Consider the following 15,618-nt stretch of genomic DNA (forward strand, 5'->3'; position numbering starts at 1 on the left):
TTTCTAGTTAAAAAAATGTAGCTTCATTGTGTTTTCACACATGTTTTCTTTTTTTTTTAACAATTATAAACTTGCACAACATTCATTTCATTGACGAATAAAGCACTATCAAATCAACGTATTATTTTAACCATGATTGACTAAATCAATCCTTAATTAATTTGTTTGTAAACAATCTGATGCCCTGTCATGATTGGCAGTTGTTTTTTTCAATATGGGTGATCATGTTTTTTGACATCTCGTTACACCATTCTATATTTCACCATGAGGCCAACATCCCGAGCAAAGTCTGAGATCAAATTGAAATCTAAATTTGATGTTGTGATTTCGCTGATAATGATTACTCAGGTTGCTGTCGTTTTGGTCGTTTTAACGGTTAAAATATCAAAATTTAGAGCAAAAAAATCTTCCTATGACATCACATTGAAAACTATTTCTGCTATCAGTGAGAGCAAACTGAAAACTAAATTTGATATCATTTTTTCCTGTTGAAAACAAAACAAGTATTCAATTTGATGTTATGCTAAGGCAATAAACCCGAACGAAGTCCAGCATCAAAATGACAACAAATTGAAATCAAGTTTTGATATCAACATCAAACTGAAATCATAATTTGATTTCAGTTTACACATTGATAAATTTGATATCAAATTTTGTTTTCATTTTGCTGTACATTTACTCTTTAACAATATGTTGTTATGGGTGTTTTCATTGCCTTAGCATAACATCAAATTAAATACTTGTTTTGTTAACAACAGGAAAAATTGATATCAAATTGAGTTTTCAGTTTGCTCTCACTGATAGCAGAAATAGTTTTCAATGTGATTGGAAGATTGCTTTGCTCTCAATTTTGATATTTTAACCGTTAAAACGACCAAAACGACAGCAACCTGAGCAATCATTATCAGCGAAATCACAACATCAAATTTAGATTTCAATTTGATCTCAGACTTTGCTCGGGAAAACAAACCCGCAACAACATATTTTTGAAGAGCAAATGCACAGCAAAATGAAATCAAAATTTGGTATCAAATTTGTCAATTGCCTAAACTGAAATCAAATTATGATTTCAGTTTGATGTTGATATCAAAACATGATTTCAATTTGCTGTCATTTTGATGCTGGACTTTGCTCGGGATAAGAGCCATTTCCCCTACATAAACTATAGGATGAAATCTAAAATATGTACATAGGACCGAAATGCTGTATTTTACATCAATTGACGAGTGCACGGATGGATTTGAAATCACTCACTCGACAAAAAGTGACACAACAGCGGGGCCCTGTTTACTAAAAATGAACACATATGAGTTAATTTTTAGTAAACAGGGCCCCGCTGTTGTGTCACTTTTTGTCGAGTGAGTGAACTCAAATCCATCCGTGCATTCGTCAATATCATGAAAAATGCATGAGACGTTCACTAAACAGCTCAACATAGTCTACGTCAACCATGCGGTCGTGTCTTGTGCATAACCCCACCATTTTTTTTCAAACGTTTGCTTCACTTACAAGAGTGCCTGTTGAAAATTTGGATCCGAAGGTAAAGCATTTGAGGATGTCCTGTATGTCATGCAGGAGCGTATGAGAATTCATGAGGCAACCAGAATAAAATCAAACTGTGTACAACTAATTTTATATCTGATTCACGCGTTTTGTTTTCTGATTTTGTACTTTTTGCATTTCACATTTAAGGACACAGCTTGAATCTGGATTAAGACAGAATATTTCTCATGTTTTTTTTGCAATGCAATTTTGTTTATATAAGCGCATATATGGCGTCCGGAAATTCCCATAAGCATTTTCGTGCGCAGCTTTGAGCAGCGCATGTAAATAGATTGCCATTCCTCTTTTTTCCTCTGTTCGGGACCTAACACCGCTGCGACCAGTAATTTGATCTATTGACTTCCCGAAGCAGGATCTCACTCATACAACCTAGCGAGCGTAGCCGTGTAAAATCGATTTGTTTATTATTTTCAACCACAAAATCAGCTGTCAAAGTGTTCGACTTGACAGCGGTTTGTTTTTTATTTTCAACCAGTAAAATGCATGTATTAGTGAAACTTCTCACTAATACTAACGATGGTAGAGAACTCTATTGTAGTCTATCCCGTGTCTTAAGTTCAGTGCATGTTATATTACTCCATCACTATTGAGAAATGATAAAGTATTCGATTTTTTTTTACAGTAGTCATTCTTGCATTTGTCGCAAGGATCCGACTCTAATTGAAAGGTTCCCCTATTTATAACCTTCGAAATGTTGAAAGACCCTCCAAAGGCGCGCCCCTTTGTCAGTCAAAATTGGATTCCTCAGCAACAAAATTAAAGAATGACACCGATAATGACCATGCATCAGAACACTAGTCTTAACCACTTCAAACTAAGGAACAACAAATAGAAGATTAGGAATCACATAGATGAACCCGTCTCGAATGAACTAAATTCTCTTCTTGTAGGGGAACAGTTTAAAGAGACGTTAATAGACGTATCCGTATCCACATAGATGAAGACTAACTCATTTTTTCCTTGTTTCAAGATCATCCTCGGTGGGCAAAGCCGAGTCTTGTCACTATCAACAAGGCATAAAAAGTAACAAGGACTAAGATGTGTTCCTTGGATTACTGAAAAAACCTGTTCCCCTAGTTTGAAGTAGTTAGGACTAGGAATCGGTGGTAGATCTTACATCCCGTAACGTACCACGAAAAGGTGATCTACCCACGTTACGGAGCAGAGATTGCCATTTGTAGGCCCCCTAAGTTTTCGGGGCTGGTTACTCATGGAGTAGCAATGAGTAACCACCATGACAGGCTTGGTCACAAATCTTTGTTTCACACGACATGAAATATGTCCAATTAATCTCACATTGACTCCCAATGTGCATCACTGGTGACCAACGTTCAATGGAGCATGTGATCTCGCGAGATCTCACCCAATTCCAACAACGTACATACCTACCTACTGTCGGCTCTGGAACAACTCGCGGCGTCACAAAAACTCAACTTCGCGGCAGGAGCCACCAAGATCCAACTTGAACGTCTTTCATCCTCTCGCGATCATGTGCGTGCGTACATGCTACATCAGCACACAACACATGCAAATGAGTATTATAGTAGTTCCTCCACGGTCGTTTAGAAAGAGGAAAAACAAATCCAAACAATGCGCTTTAAATTAAACTACACCGAATGATGATGATGATGTGTTGGTGACCATGTCGTCTGCTACAACAACCGCGGGAGGACGCCGCCAACAGGCCGCATCCAGCGCAATACAAACAGTAGCAACGATCGTGTATAGTGCGGCTTGGTGTGCTGCTGCTGCTTCTGCGTCACGACGGTGATCATTGGCGGTTTGAACGCGACTTTTCCCTCCTGGCTCGTGAGGAGGAGGAAAATTCATCCTCGTCACGATCATCAGTCGGTGCTAGGACCGCCACCAGTAAGCAACCACGACGTTCGCCTCAAGTTGCCAGGTTTTTCACGATTTGCGCGAACAAAGATCTGCCCGATTGTGTGGTGGATCTTCGACGGTCGCGATTCCGGACGTGATTGAGCGGAAAATATTGCAGAACTTGATCTAGATTTTCAGTTTGCGTCGTTGTTTGAGTTATAAACAAGCAAAAGTGATTGTGTTTGGATCACGCGAGATTCTTTGTTAGGCAGTTGTACAGAAGGAAGAGTTGTGGATTGTGGACATTTCAAAAGGACAACAAACAGTAAATCATTTCAACGTGCGTTTCGCTGTGATTTACAGCCAGTTGGACAACAAGGGCGACAGCCAGCGTCGGGAATTTGGTGGAATTTCCCGCGGAACGATCAAACAGTTATCTAATCAACCACCTATTTGCAGTCAGCGTGGACGAACGACCGGACGGACAGGCGGACGAGGGGCAGTGACCTAACGTCCCATATCCTCAGTCGCCCTTTCCCTCCCGAAACACGGAAAAGAAACGTGAGAAGAGTGATTTTTCGGTGAAATGTTGTCATCATAATTTTCACATGCTTGTTTGGACAGTTGGACGCGCGCACGCTGCGAGCCGAAAAGTCCTCGCCAAGTGTAGTGGATGTTGGCGTAGCGGGAGGTAAAAAGTAAAAGTGAAAAATTTATGTACTATATTCGCGCCGGGCGCGCCGCGGTGTTTTTCGAGAACTGGTTTGGAGTGAGGGAGTGACAGTTTTACGACAGGAAAGAAAAGCCGGCAATTTGTTGTCGCGTTGTTCCGCCGACCTCTCCCTACGTTGCTGCTGCTGCTGCTGCTGCTGCTGTTGTTACAACAACTTACGGAATACTAATTGTACATCGCTGAAAGGAGCAGTGTATTGCACAGGTGAGTTTCCCAAATTTGATGGAAATTAAATCAATTTCGAACGGGGCGAGTGTGTCATCCCGCCGGGATGACTCATGGGGAGCGACGGGTCGTCGAGAAAGTAGAAGATTAGTAATTTGGTTAAATAGATACATTGGCAAACTGATGCAACACCCGGCAACTGGGTGTCTTTCTTCTCGATGTAACGCATAAGGCCGAATTTTCAAGATCGAGGATGATGATTTTCGGTCTTGATCTTGCGCTCGTTGGGATCTTTTATATTTATACACGGATGACTTAAGCGGGAAAATTGAACCATGCATTGGGAAATGATTAATAATGGTGTCTGGGAAAAATGGAAAATGGTTGGTGATCGGCAACAACTTGAAGTTGTTCGAAGATTAAGTAGAGAATTTACGGAATGTACGTGTATCTCAATGTTGATGTTTGTGGAGATTTATTTTTTTACCAGGCATAAATGCTTCACGTACATATGTAAACCATAAAAAACCGTAGCACGATCTTTCTCAATCGACGACAATGTTGATTTGGGTGTTAGTAAATGTTGACTAACGACAATGCCGAATATGTTTGTATTAAAGTTCCTTGGGAAGCTTTTTTAATTTCATGAAATAAAACAAGATTTTGAAATTTATTTTAAAACCTGAATTAATTCGCCTATGGTGCGATCTGATCCTTCTTGCTAATAGAAATTCCGACAAAAGTGCTCATATGATATGAGGTGATTTGAGTAATCGCATGATAGGTTTTGACCCCCGGGACATGGCCAGATTTGACCAGCGTGGCCCTGGGTACTTCGAATGACTATTATTGAACTGGTTTTTAAATTCTCATGTGATTTGAGGTATCGCATGATGGGTTTTGACCCTAATCAGAAAATGGCCACTTCTCCTCAGGTACTCGGAACCTGTCCGAGTGTGGCCAGTCAGTGTGGTCCTCAGCACATCAAATTACTACCATTTAACTGTTTTTTTTAATTGCCATGTCATTTGAGGTATCGCATGATGGGTTTTAACCCTAGTCAAAAACAAGCCACTTTCCCGGGGGTACCAGTGTGGTCTTGGGCACATTAAATGACTACCATTGAATTTTTTTAATTCTCACGACATTTGATGTGTCACATGATGGGTTTTATTCGTTCCAGGTCGGATTTAGCCTCATGGCCCATACAAATCGGAACATGTTCCGGTCATATCTCTGGAACCAGCTGGCATAACCAGAAAGATTCAGAACTATAGGATCTTGAAACCTTTCATTTGGTGGTTGTTGCGTCCAATTCGGTTGACTGGTTCGACATAGTTTCCAAAATCCATGTTTTTCGGATCTTGTTTCGTCCATATCTCCGGGATGAGTTGACCGATTCCAAAAATATTTGAAGAGTTCTATTGGACTCTGAAACCTTTCATTTAGCATTTAGCATTAATTTGGTTGTTGCGTTCAATTGGGTTAACTGGTTGCCGAAAAACACGACGTAGTGCCCAACATCCGTGTTTTCGTATCTTGTTCTGTCCACATATCCGGAATCAGTTGACCGATTCCAAAAATATTCAAAAGCATTCTATGAGAATATGAAACCTTTCATTTAACGGTTGTTGCATCCAATTCGGGTAGCTGGTTGCCGAGAAACACGACTAAGTTCCCAAAATCCATGTTTTTCGGTTCTTGTTTCGTCCATATCTTCGGAATAAGTGGACTGAGTCTAAAAATAAGACCATGAAACCTTTCTTTTTGAGGTTTTTTTGGGTACAATTTGGTTTAGTAGTTGCCGAGAAACACGACTTAGTTCCCAAAATCCATATTTTTCGGACCTATTTTCGTCCATATCTCCGGAACCAGTTGACCGATTCCAAAAATATTTAAAAGCTTTCTATTGGGCCCTGAAACCTTTCATTTAGCGTTTGATGCGTCCAATTCGGTTCAGTTGTTGCCGAGAAACATGTCTTAGTTTCCAAAATCCGTGTTTATCGGATCTTGACAGAAAATAATTTCAGCGGAGGGCAAAAATTCTTCTTTAGGATGTTGGGAGAAACTTCCGTGGGGAATCAAAAGAAACTTTCGAAAGAAGTCGGAACAAATTTCTGAGCGAAAAACGTCTGGAGAAAGCTGGAAATCACTTCCAGCGAAAGCCAGATGGATTTCATAAGGAATTTTGAGGACAGTTCCAGGTGAAGTCGCAAAAATTTTCTGATGGATGTGGAAAGAAACTTCCGGAAGTTGTCAGTTACAGAACCTTCAGTTTTATTTTAAAAATATTTTAGAGGAAGTTTGGATAAGCTTCCACGTGAATTCGAAAAATAAATGGGAGAGTATTCGAAAAAAAACTTATTAAAAGAAGCTGTTATAGATCAGAGAAAGCTTCTGGATAATGTCGGAAAAAGTATCAAAAAGTGGTAGCTTGTAAAAATAGAATATCTTGGAGAAGCCAAAAGACACTTCCAGAAAAAATCCAGAAGACAGATACTTCCACGCGATGCAAAAAATAATTCTGGGAGATGTCGGGAGAAACTTTGGGAAGAAATCGGGAGAATCTTCCAGGAAAAATCGGTCGGAAATTTCGGAAGATGTTTTAACAAAATAGCGAGATAAGTTTTGGAATTATGTCGGATATACTTTCCTGGGAAAAAAACAGCAGAACATCTGAACAAATATCTGACAAAAAGATTTCGGGAAAAATTCCGGAAAATCCCACGAAAAACTATTTACAAAGAAAGGAAGACAATTTAAGGAAAAGCCAGAACCCTTCATGAATCGTTAGCATAACAGAGCATAGCGTATTGCGCCTTCATGTATCGTTCAACAGAAATTAAAACATGAACATTTTGATTAACCTATCTGGTTACTGGATATAATTATTTCCCGATTGCCTGGAATTTCCGGGAAGAGCCACCCGCTGTTTCCCAATTGGCAGGTAGTTAAAAATGTCGGAAAATGGAAACACTACTCAGAATTCAATATCCTCAAAATTGCCATGGAAATCTCATCAGAACTCTCTACAAATTCTTCTCAGAACTTATTTAGAATATTGATTAGAAATGAACCTACAATCGCTTCACAATAAACATAGAATTTCCTCCAGATCTACCTAAATTAACTACTTTGAACTGACACAATTGACTTGAAATTGTAACCAAAATTTTCTAAAAGTTCTTCCCTAAACTCCTTTGGAATTTTTCGCTGAAATACTTTATTGTCATCCCTAGAATGCATGCTAAGAACTCCTCAACGTTCTCTGGAACTATGGTTCTTCAAAGAGACTTATTCTGAAAATCTACTCCAGTTCAAGGATCTTGACATTTGTGCAAGGTACAGAATATTATTCTTCCGAAGTGAAGACGAAGTACATTTTTACCCGATTTGTGATCAAAATTAACGGCCTTTTGCTGGATTTTTTCCATGTGATTTCAAATTCCTGGCGTTTTCCGGATTTCTCGATTTACTGGTCACCCTGCCGGTAAAGTTTTCAAGGGAACTAGAGGCTTGGTCGTGATGGTCAATTTAAATGAAAATTATTTAACCGACACCATTGTTACTACAATTACTAATTTTACTTACACATCAAAGATGTTCGCTAATTGCCTAATTAAAAAAATGAATTTAGACAGACCCCACCCCCCAGGAATTTTTCTGAGCTACGCCAATGACAATCCCGTGAGAGCTTTCAAATGTCACATAGGGTTAATGTCCCCAATTTCGGCCTAGGTGTACCTTATATTGGGCCCATACACACTTAATTTTATTTGCCGAATCTCTGCAATCTTTGCCCTCAGCAGAATTGACCTTTGGTTGTTGAGTCTCGGAAAATATTTTGTTGAATATCAGCAAACAAACGTCAAGTTTGCTAAGATCGGCGAAAACGAAACATACATGTGTACCGTTCCGATTCAAATTTCGGACGATTCAAATTTCGGACACTTTCATTTTTAATTAAATATTACATCCAGTTAGAAACAAAGTAATAATGTTAGATGATCGTGGAGGGCACTAGTCAAAAAAAATTAAAATTTACAAGACATGTGGATCATATTCGACCGAGATAATCAACTTTTAAAAGTGTCCGAAATTCGAGTTTAAGTGTCCGAAATTTGAATCGGCACGGTACATACAATGATAGAATGCATTTTTGCCAATTTTTCACTAGCAATATCCATTTGTGTTGTCTAGGTGACGCATTGTTCTAAGAAAAATAAAGAACCGGAGATTTTTATCGATGGGCGTAATCTTTAGATCCATAGGCCAACTTAGAGCCATTTCTCCTAGTTAAGTTTTTAAATGATTTACTCGAGGTGAGAAGAAATATTGATTGGTATGAAATCCCGTATTCGGCAAAGCACTTCAGTAGAGTAAAACTCTGTGAAGGTAAATAGAATAGTTCAAATTTGGCTCACTAGGTGTCTGCAAGTCTGCAAACCAGTGATGTCATAATCAATTATCAGTGTTCACTCGGCTGTCAACAGAAGCAGGCCATTCTCGGCAGCAACCATTGTGTGGTCCTCCTCATTGTTCTTCATCAGCAGTTCTTTCGGTCGACACGTCGTCGACTTTGGAAAACAACCGTTTCGTGATGAGTGTGTGAGTGCTGACCACGTTTTGCGCTCATTGCTGCAATGGAAGCTTTCTGCCCCCTGTTGGCTATACTGCCATACAATGAAATTACTGGAAGCGACTCCCTTTCTAATCGAAGAGGCATATTGGATAGCGGAAGACAAAGAGTTTATTGTGCTGTTCCCTGTGACTATAGTTTTAAGATGTATTGTATAGTGAACAAGAATCCTCGGTTCTGTAAAGTTTATTCGGTTGAACCTTATCAAACAAATTAATAAACAACGAAAAAATAATCAATTATCAAACTGAGATTTTTCCGCTCTCATACTCTCGTAATATCACGCGTGACATTGGAGAAAATACAAGCTCCTTTGATGTTGCGAAACTATTCACAGCATGCAAAAAATAAGATGAGAGTTGATTCGACACAAAAATAATTCCGTTGCACCTCGTTTTCTTAGAAAGAATAGGTATAATAATGCTATCTCTTTTTTCTCTTCACCGATAGCATACATTCGAAGAGACCGCTGCCAGCCGTTATGGAAGTTTCGGTTGCGTTCGGGTGTAAAGCAAAAACCATGAAACTCAATCTCACCACAGTTTGGTGAGATTTGCAGCTGGTGAGTTTTCCTAGCTTGACATTCTGAGCTACGATATCAAAGCTTGCAATATCAACCGTAGTTCTTCGCTTGTTGATTTTTGTCTACAAAAATCAAGCGTGATCTTGTTCATTGGTCAAATTAGATTAGGGTTTTTGATCTAATTTCCGTCCTACCAAGCACAACCCGCGCTTTACCTCTCTTTTTTGAACGAGTTTAAACAAAAAATGGAATATTTCTGTCAAAGATGACTTGCAAATTTATTCACCTTTCCATACGTACCGTTGGATTTGATTAAAAGTCACAAATTGTTGAGATATTGTCTAAAATCTAACACTTGACTCTAAATTCGTTCTACGAGTTTCAATTCCGTCCTAACGCATTGAAACACCATTAGATTTTCTTCGTCTTACGGATAAACGTAGAAAAAGGGGATTCGCTAGGAGCGCTTCTTTTGTTTTGAGAACAATGAGCGTAAATATTTGTACAATGCGCTCTAACAGGATTTATATTGTAGCTAATGAACTAACGCATCGGAACAAACCTATTATTGATTTGTACACGGTTAAATCATTGATATTATTGATCTTTTCTGATCGATAGAACGGAAATGGGCGATTACGACGAAGTAGCGCTCTACCCTATTTGATATTTTTTCAGCACTGATATGAATTTGCATGGCATAGGAGGTAAACTATCAAGAAATGATACCAGAAAATAATATGCCAAATATCATTTTTAAATCAATTTCTTATACCGGAACTCTCTTCAACTCGATATTGAAGGGACCATCGAGTTATAGTTGTATACAAAATCGTAGTAGCCCTGAAATTAATGTTTACTATGATTCTATAAGTCGACAGTGAGTTAGTGGACATCGAGTTGTGGAAAGTTGACTGTATTTGCATTCCAAAGAAAGGCCTTAACTGTACTGTTTTGGTTTTAAGGTGTACCGTAATTGCTTGATTTGGTATTGGAACGATATTGTGTATGACTGAGATAATTTCTTCTACCCGTACGTACCTTGTCCTGATCTCGTTAATTAAATCACCTAAGATTTACCTCCGAAAATATGTACACCCATCTATCCAAAACTACTTAGTAATGAAACTACTCCCTTGTCTTTCCTACAAGGAAAATCTAAAAATAGCAATCCCTGAGATTGGAAAATCAAACTCCGTCAAGGTAGAAGAACCGCACGGCGCAGCGCCGTCGTTGGCTCAAATAACGGTATTCCGGTCGATGTGTGTGTGTTTGTACATGGCCTGAATTGAAACTTACCCGCATGGAATGCGGCTTAAGTACTTTCCGCACCCTCCGGCAGCGGTTATTAACTGGCCACCAAGTCGACCGGGTTCACGATGCCGATGCCAATAAACAAGTGGATCCAAAGTGTTCAGGGAAATTCATTTCTTCCTCCACGCATTTTGGTTCCCACCGGAGAGTACGGCTACCTTGTATATCAACCGACCGAGCAGTTCATAATCACTTGACTGGCGATCCGGGACAGCGAACACGGTGGCGGCGGGTGCTAGGGTAGTTGACCGCAACGGGCAAGAAATGTGAATCTGTTTTTACTCGAACCGATCAGTGTAAGTGGATCGGATCGTTGATCGAAAATAGCCAATATGTACTAAAAATCACGCCCGATTGAGAAAACCACTGGAAACGTATAAATAACAGATTCATAATACAAAACCCCCTGCCTGTCCTTGCCTGATCGGTACCACCAACAGGATAAATAGCATGTGATCGCGGTCCAGTTGGATCGCCCCATGGAGAGGGAAAGGCTCGAAGTGTCGATATTTTCCGAACCGATGCGTAATATTTTTACGACCAACGAATATGAACAACCGTGCCACTCCACCACCTGTGGTGGTCAACGACGACGTGCTCACTCTTCCTCGCAATCGGGAAAATCAGGGCAATGTTCAAGAGCTCTCTTCTCGAAGCCACGGATGACCGTCAACAATAATAGCGTTTGTTTTTCACGTTCGCCGCTCCGAATCAATCATCACCGACTCGATTGGAATTGATACACTTTAGAGCTCATCGACGTTGCTCGATGATGAAGTTGGTTCCCGCAAAACAACTTATTACCATGTTCAACGAAGGGGAGATTCTAATGGGTGGGAGTCCACAAGACGTGAGTAAATGTGAACTTGTTGAAGAAAATACGCTCGTGTAACCCCATTAAGCGAACACGAACAAGCAGGTTTTCAACGTCAATTAACCTTGTTTTTCTCTCAAAGGAGTGCCATGCGGCTTCATCAGATCCTATCATACCAAATTTCGGCAAAAGGTAAGAAATACCTTGAGCGTTCAAAGACATGGACCTATCATCTCGTGATTGCAGAAAGTTAGAATTTTGTTGTGTAATAAATACTACTACGTTGATAATGATTACTCAGTTTGCTGTCATTTTGGTCGTTTTAACGGTTAAAATCAGTGCTGATAAAAATTATTCCTTCTACGCTCAATTTAGCTGAAAATGAAGACAACATTAACAGATAGACCAACTACCTGTATGAATTTGAATGTTGACATAAAAAGATTCTCTTGATCAAGGCAAACTCTGAGTATCTAAGTCAACATTTCTTCTTTCCTTTATTTAACGTCGGTCTCTGTTCCGCAATCTAGTGCCAATCGCCGACGGGCATCGATTGCCATCCATTGGCGGCCAGGGTGCCTTCCATTCATTTTGGCTAAGAAAATGTTTTATGGAATTATGGAATAATAAGATTATATGATAATATTTTGTTTGTGTAAGCAACAAGAAAATATTGTGAAGTTTGTGTCTGACGCATAATACCTGCCAATTTTGCTACATTAGCGTCGCAATAAGCGATTTCGTCATTTATCTCACCCACTCTTCGCTCTTCACTCTTCGCGAAGAGGCGATCAGAAAATCGCTCATTGTGACTCTGTTAAAGCTAAATTTGCATGTGTTGTGTGTCAAACATAAAGTTTACAATATTTTCTTGTTACTTACACATACAAAATAATATCATAATATCTTATTATTCCATAATTTCATAAAACATGTTTTTCGCCAAAATGAATGGAAGGCACCCTGTTGGCGGCAATCGAATTGTGCAGGACGGCAGCTTCCACACCTGCGTTCCTATTCGCACCCATTCAACACACATGGGTCGTGACCAGAGAATGTTATGCCTCAGAAAAATCCCACCGATCTCGGCTGGGATTGAACCCAGACCCATTGGGGGTGAGAAAGCAGTCACGCTTACCACTACACCACCGGCGCCGGCCTCGAAGTCAACATTTGTTTTTGTTCATTCGTGGCTGTATCTTCATTATCGCCTGTGTTGTTGTAATTATTAATATTAGTCTTCATCTTGGTGGGGATGATTTTGAGGATCAATTGCAAATTGATTATTTTCATTTTACACAAATAATGCTCTGTAAAACGTGTTGTGTTGGTTTTTACACACAGATCGATGCATAATTATTACCTCATGTTGAATTGATGATAATATCAAAGTTTTAGGCTCTGGGGTCGACAATATTCAAAATAATCATTTAGCCCAAAATAAATTTGATTATTTTGCTTTTGAGGATCGCTTCTGATTTTGACGATTTTGGGTTGGATAATCAAGCATTGGTGAATATCAACAAATGCGTATTCGTTGATGTGTTTTGAACTCATTTGTTCGTTTCGCTCGTACGTGACAGCGAAGATATTCAAAACGAACACAATTCATCTACAATTGGTTGAAGCGCTACTCCTTGCGTGTGATGGTCAAAAAATCTTCCTGTGATATCACAATGAAAACTAATTCTGCTATCAGTGAGAGCAAACTGAAAACTCAATTTGATGTTCATTTTTCCTGTTGATAACAAAACGAGTATTCAATTAGATGTTCTGCTAAGGCAATGACAACAAAACAGCAACAACATATTTTGAAGAGCAAATGCACAGCAAAGTGAAAACAAAATTTGTTATAAAATGTTTCAATCGCGTAGACCGAAAACAAATTATGATTTCAGTTTGATGTTGATATCAAAATTGGATTACAATTTGCTGTTATTTTGATGCTGGACTTTGCTCGGGTAGCTTAATCAAATTTCAGGTGTGGGGTAGAGCTATAAGCAAGCAAAGTCCAGCATCAAAATGACAAATTAAGCTTTCAATATGATCTCAGATGATGCTCCGGTACATCGGCATAAGCACCAATTTTCGTTGTATTGAGCAAAGAACATAAAATATTGCAATGATTTCAACGTGAACGAATAATGCCAATGTGTTTGGATGAAATTGGAGCTCGTGTGAGGAATTTGGAACTAATTTAGAATCAAGAAGCAGTGAAATATGTTTGATAAATAATAGATAATTTGTGACTTTTTTACAAATCAAACGCGTAAACAATAAGGCCGGAACAAATAAAAAATTATAAAATTTCAAATAAAGAGTTGAACCAACACGTAAAAGTATATTTCAACCCTTTCATAATATTATTTACGAAGGGATCTAGTAGCATGCTCCTCAACAGCGGTATTCAAATGCAAAAATTCAGTAACAATTCAAATTTTCCGAATTTTCAAATGTGTTGGTAACTTTTGAAATTCTTACAACAAACATAATCATAGTATCGTACGAGCAAGTTTTTCCTGAATGAATAATTTCTTATAAAACCTTCACGATATGTTTTTTCAAGCCGCAGATATATTGCATAAAATTTTGATTGCTATTAGAATTCCAGGCAAATTTCAAGAAGAAGTTTATAATCTTCTGATGAGTATTTATAAGGTTTTATTGAGCAAATACATATCCCATTCAGAGGATAAATTAAATGGACAAGGTTTTCGATCTAATTTCCGTCCTACTAAGCACAACCCGCGCTCAACCGCCCTTTTCTGAACGAGTTTAAACAAAAAGTGGAATATTTCTGTCAAAGATGACTTCTAAATTTATTCACCTTTCCATACGTACCGTTGGATTTGATAAATCACAAATTTTTGAGATATTGTTTAAAATCTAATACTGCTTCTTGATTCTAAATTCGTTTTACGAGTTGTAATCCCGTCCTAACACATTGAAACGCCATTAGATTTTCTTCGTCCTATGGATAAACGTAGAAAAAGGGGATTTGCTAGGATTCGTTTCTTTTGTTTTGAGAACAATGAGTGTAAATATGAATACAATGCGCTGTAATAGGCTTCATGTTGTGGCTTAGGGTGGGTGAGCCAGTAGTGGGGGTACTAAGCCAATTTATAAATTAAAAAATTAATATACAATGTACACACAATTGTCATACGCCAATCAATAGCTTTCAACCTCTATTTTGATAGTAAAATATTACATTCCCCCTTATTCTGCGCCGCGAGTGAGGTGAGGTGACTCGCTGTCACTAGTGAGGTGACACAAGTCACCGCGAGTGAGGTGACTCTCCATTTGATTTGTACGGAGAGTCACCTCACTCGCGGTGACTTGTGTCACCTCACTAGTGACAGCGAGTCACCTCACTTCACTCGCGGTGCAGAATAAAAGGGATTGTAAGAAAATTGCATACAATTTTAGAAAACTCATCCTCCATTAATAGGAACACTGTTCCAGTAGTTGTGGTAGTTGCTAACTTTGGTTCCTATAATAGTGGAATGCGTTGGTTTCTTATGGATTCCACTATTATAGGAACACTACCGCAACTATAGGTGCAAAGGAGTGAAAATCTTAAGGAAAATTAAGGATTTTTAATTTTAAGTTTGAAATATGCAAATATGCTTTATTTCAGGACAGCTACCGATGAAAAATAATCTTATCTGGATGCTCCTTACTATTCCGGCACAACTTCCATACCGCAACTATAGGTACACCACTATTACTGGAACACCTACCCTATGAACTAACGAATCGGAACAAACGTCTTACTGTTTTGTGCAGGGTGAAATCATTGATATTATTGATGATTTCTGTTTGATAGAACGGAAATGGGTGATTACGACGAAGTAGCGCTACACCCTACTATGCAGAAATCTAATAGCGAATTCGTTTATTATTCAGTTCCAACCTGGATCGGGTATCAAGATTGGGTCTGCTTGTTTTCTGACAAACGTCAGTTTGCTCGTTTGTTTTTAAAACCTAGCTCAGGTTGAGGTTCACACTGACAAAAAGTTCGGTTTCGCACTGGGTTGGAACTG

General features: G+C 38.9%; 2 protein-coding genes across 3 annotated transcripts in view; one reads left to right on the forward strand and one right to left on the reverse strand.

The window, feature by feature from the left end:
* Positions 1-15,618, reverse strand: part of LOC135703426 (coiled-coil domain-containing protein 102A) — a 204,103-nt gene that overhangs the window by 28,750 nt on the left and 159,735 nt on the right. The gene's annotated exons all lie outside the window — the stretch shown is intronic.
* Positions 3,352-15,618, forward strand: part of Kah (Kahuli) — a 46,629-nt gene continuing 34,362 nt past the window's right edge. The window contains exon 1 of the mRNA XM_065224670.1: positions 3,352-4,321. The gene's annotated coding sequence lies outside the window, so the exon portion shown is untranslated. The remainder of the gene's footprint in view (positions 4,322-15,618) is intronic.

Source organism: Ochlerotatus camptorhynchus, unplaced genomic scaffold (assembly GCF_037179485.1).
Source record: "Ochlerotatus camptorhynchus isolate MF236.1 unplaced genomic scaffold, CSIRO-AGI_Acam_v1.1 ptg000213l, whole genome shotgun sequence".
Lineage (NCBI taxonomy): Eukaryota > Metazoa > Arthropoda > Insecta > Diptera > Culicidae > Ochlerotatus > Ochlerotatus camptorhynchus.